The following is a 4,240-nucleotide window of genomic DNA, read 5'->3' on the forward strand; positions in this document are numbered from 1 at the left end:
ACTTACCACCTTCCAACACAATCACCTTCCTTATTTATTCTGCTTAGAGTATATCTATCATCTGTCTCTTCCCTCTAGACCATATGCTCAAGACCAACAATTTTTCTGTTGTTAATTTAATGATGTTTCTAAGATACAAAAACAATCTGCCATTTATCTGGCAACAACAAATATCTGTTGGAAGAATGATCATGTAAACACACTATCTTTGTTAATGTAGCCTTAGTCCAAGGGCTGTTTTGTGGAACCTACAGCACAATGTCCTCTTACACGGACATCAATGTCACCTGTGCTTTTTCACCAGTGCTGTTGTGTGTCCCCTCCCTCCATACATTCTGCCACACCAACCCTCCTGCAAACAGCAACTCACAATTACATTTCTTTGTGGAAAGAACAGTCCTTGACTATGGGTCCAGTATCCCAAACAAATATAAATCTAAATGAGACTTTTTTACAAATCCATGTGTTTGGAATGGAGCCAGCACTGGGTTTGCTAGAACTAAGGGCAGGAAGAAGGGATAGGAGAGCATTGTAAAGGAGGAATTACAACAGAGATTTACCTAAGATGGTAACTATGGGATCCTTTCTGTCTGCTAATTCCAGAAGTTGGTTCCTCTAAAACGACTGGGCACAGCAACGTGAATGGAACTGGAGGACATTATGTTAAGTGAAATCATCTAGGCATGGAAAGACAAATATTGCATGTTCTCTCTCATAACTGTGAACTAAAAAAATTGATCTCACAAAGGTAGTGAATAGATGGTGGTTACCAAAGGCTGGGAAGGATAGTTGGGTGGGGGAGGAGGAGTAAAGAGAGATTGGTTAATGGGCACAAAAACACTGTTAGATAGAAGGAATAAGACCTAGTATTGGGTGACTATAGTATTGTATATTTCACAATAACCACAAGATTTCGAATGTTCCCACCAAAAAGAAATGATAAATGTCTGAAGTGATGGATACCCTAATTACCCAGATTTTATCATTACATATCATATCTTGTATCAAATATCACATGTACCCCATAAATAGATACAACTATTAAATCCATAAAAATTAAAAAGAAATACAAAATAAAATTAAAAGGTTGAAGAAAAGATGAGAAAAACATAATGCAAGCAAGAGCCCTAGAAGTACAGCAAGAGCTAGGTGGGTCTGAAAATTCATCTCTTGATACCACTGAGACACATTGGTACAGAGGCCTCCCTGGGTGATGTCTGAGTCTCTGTGGACACAACTCCTGCTGCAATGAGGTTCTACTGAAGGGACAAGGACAGTGGAACAGTGAAGATGACCCAGATGAGGACCAAATAAAAAGCATAATAAACTAAGCATCAACTGAACAAAGACCCCATCCACACATGGCTCCTCACAGAATTCCCTTTCCCCATCAGCAACAGACTCAGTTTAGCAGCCATGTGGATTCTGGAAGGTTCTCAGGTCTTCCATTTATTTCCTCTCTCCAATTTTAGAAATCTCCTTTTTAAATTAGCTCATCCATCTCTCATGGCAAGTATTTGAAACACAAATTTATATTCAGATTCCTATTTTCATTAGAGAAGTAAGCAGCTAGAGCTTAGCACCATGAAGTAGAGACGGGGATACAGATGTCCCTACCCCACCTCTTTGGAACAGGAAAGATGATCAGGGAAGGCAATAGGTCAGGGTGGAGAAGGGAGTCAGTGGGGACACAGAGGTGCACTGGTCTTCTCCCACATCCTCACATTATCCTAACAGGAATGCAGACCCATTCAAATGTCCTTTGCAGAAACAGAAGTAAGAGGCTCCTGAAGTCATAAAGGGGAGGCATGAACACATCTTCTATCACTCAGTCCCAAAAAGACAGCTGGGTCATGCTATAGAAGAAAACAGTCATGAGCAAATTCAGATGAGCCATGGTAAGTGGTGACCTTCTGAACAGCCCACCACACACTCAAAATGTCCCCCAAATCTCCACAGCCCACTTGTGTCCCCTCTTCCCCATGCCCTCCTCCACCACATTAGGCTCCCCAGGGTCACACTTTTAGAAGTTGTGAGAGACACATCAGAGCCCTGGTCACTGTCACCACCTGGAGTGGAACAAAAAAGGACATGGTCAGAGTCCACAGGAGATGCGGTACAGGAAAAATTATGGAGTGGGTGAGCTCCCCTGTAGGCTCCTACCTACACTGTTTCAAGAACCTGAGGGATCATGGCCACCACACTTACTTGCAGCCTGAGAGTAGCTCCCTCCTTTTCTACCTGTGGGAAGAAAATGTCCAGTGAGAAGCCAGGGAGGAGGCAGGCCCATGAGGGCCTAGAGGAAGTCCTAGTCTTGGACCCCAGGGAAGTTTCCCAAACTGTGACTATAGACTCAGGGCAGCCTCAAGAAACAAGAGGAAAGGAAATGTGTAAGAACTGGACCAACTCCCCCCTTGGAGGTCTGTCCTCAGCAGAGACTTTCCCTGCAACCTGTGACTATTGGGAATTATGTCCACTTCACCACGATCATCAAGGTGAAAAATCTGTCCTTTATTTCCACCTGTGCTTTGCATAAGAATAGGTAAGTGTTGACACACAGGGTCCAGGTTGAATAAGCACCTATGTGTGGATGGTACTTCCCACTCATGAGGTCAGACACACATCTACCAAAAACTTGAAATGCCCAGTGGGACAAGAAAACCCAGACCATACCCCTCACCCCTTCCCTACCTGAGTTCTTCTTCCTCCACATCACAGCTCCAGTGACCACAGCTCCAAGGAGAACCAGAAACAGGCCAGTAACGATTCCCACGATGAGGATGGTGGTCTGGGAAGATGGCTCTGGGAAAGGAAGGGAAGGTGAGGGGCCCTGACCCCCAGGCCTCAGCCCTGACCCTGCTGAGGGTCTCCAGAAAGGCTCCTGCTTTCCCTGAGAAGAGATTTGACCCCCACCCCCCTCCTTACCCCATCTCAGGGTGCGGGGCTCTGGCAGCCCCTCGTGCTGCACATGGCACGTGTATCTCTGCTCCTCTCCAGAAGGCACCACCACAGCCGCCCACTTCTGGAAGGTTCCATCCCCTGAAGGCCTGGTCTCCACAAACTCCATGTCCTGAGTTTGGTCCTCTCCATCCCGTTGCCAGGTCAGTGTGATCTCCGCAGGGTAGAAGCCCAAGGCCCAGCACCTCAGGGTGACATCCCATCAGGGCTGGGATGGTGGGTCACGTGTGTCTTTGGGGGATCTGAATAAGAGTCAGAAAATGTAGGCACTTTGCATCCCTCCTGGGACCCTCCAGCAGTGCCCATGTGACCATCCTGAGAATGGACAAGACAACCGGGGTGGAGAAAGAAGCACAAAGTTCACACCAGCCTGACAAAGGCAACTGGGATAATCTACTCCTTGGAAAGTTCTAGTCTCTGAGGAGAGAGAAGGGACTTCTGGTCCTGACCTGAGTCGAGGCCGAGTGACTCCAGAGAGCTGAAATCAGACCTCCAAAAACCTTGATTGTGAAGTAGAGAACAAGACCTGAGAGAAAAAGTCATGGTATCCAAGGCTGCTGCAGGGGTCAAAGGGAACCCCTGATCCCTATTTCAGGGATTGTCTTCCCCTCCCTTCCCTTAGAGACTCCATCCATCTCTATTGTCCCAGAGAGAAGGGCGGGCCTCAGAGTCACTCTCTGGAACAGGATCTGGGAACCCAGGAGGATTCTTCCTGCTCTGGACCACGGTAGGGTGATATTCTAGCGTTGACCCCATCTTCCTCCCCTACCTGTGGGGGTCAGCCCGGGAGATCTGTAGGAGGTTGGGAAGGGCCCTCTTACCCGTGCGCTGTAGCGTCTCCTTCCCGTTCTCCAGGTGTCTGAGCAGCCACTCCACACACCGGCCCTCCAGGTAGGCCTTCACGTGCTCTGTCACACCGCCCTCCTCAAACTTGCGCTTAGAGTTTTGAGCCGCAGTGTCCGCCGCGGTCCAGGAACTCAGGTCTTGGTTCAGGGTGAGGTAATCGGCGCCGTCGTAGGCGTACTGTTTGTACCCGCGGAGGAGGCGCCCGTCCGGCCCCACGTCGCAGCCATACATCTTCTGGAGGGTGTGAGACCCTGGCCCCGCCCCGGAGTCAGCCCCGCCCGCCCGGCCCTGCCCCTCCCTCCCGAACCTCGGGGATTGTGGCCGAAACCGAAACTGAAAGCGGGTAAAAGCCGCCCGAGCCCCTCCCCGGGTCGAGGGTCGCGGCGGGTCCCGCGGCCTCGGGGTGAATCTCGGACCCGGAGACTCGGACGACCCG

The 4,240-nt window shown here is 49.2% G+C and overlaps 1 pseudogene across 1 annotated transcript; it reads right to left on the reverse strand.

Moving 5' to 3' along the window:
- Positions 1-2,016: 2,016 nt before the first annotated feature.
- LOC103272611 lies at positions 2,017-4,059 on the reverse strand (annotated as a pseudogene). The gene is made up of 5 exons (XR_002482656.1): positions 3,780-4,059; positions 2,926-3,200; positions 2,692-2,802; positions 2,205-2,241; positions 2,017-2,069 (listed from the first exon to the last, which is right to left on the reverse strand). The product of XR_002482656.1 is annotated as a class I histocompatibility antigen, Gogo-OKO alpha chain-like (transcript).
- Between the last annotated feature and the right edge of the window lie 181 nt (positions 4,060-4,240).

This window comes from Carlito syrichta, unplaced genomic scaffold (assembly GCF_000164805.1).
Source record: "Carlito syrichta isolate Samal-C Ts95f unplaced genomic scaffold, Tarsius_syrichta-2.0.1 Scaffold312894, whole genome shotgun sequence".
Classification (NCBI taxonomy): Eukaryota; Metazoa; Chordata; class Mammalia; order Primates; family Tarsiidae; genus Carlito; species Carlito syrichta.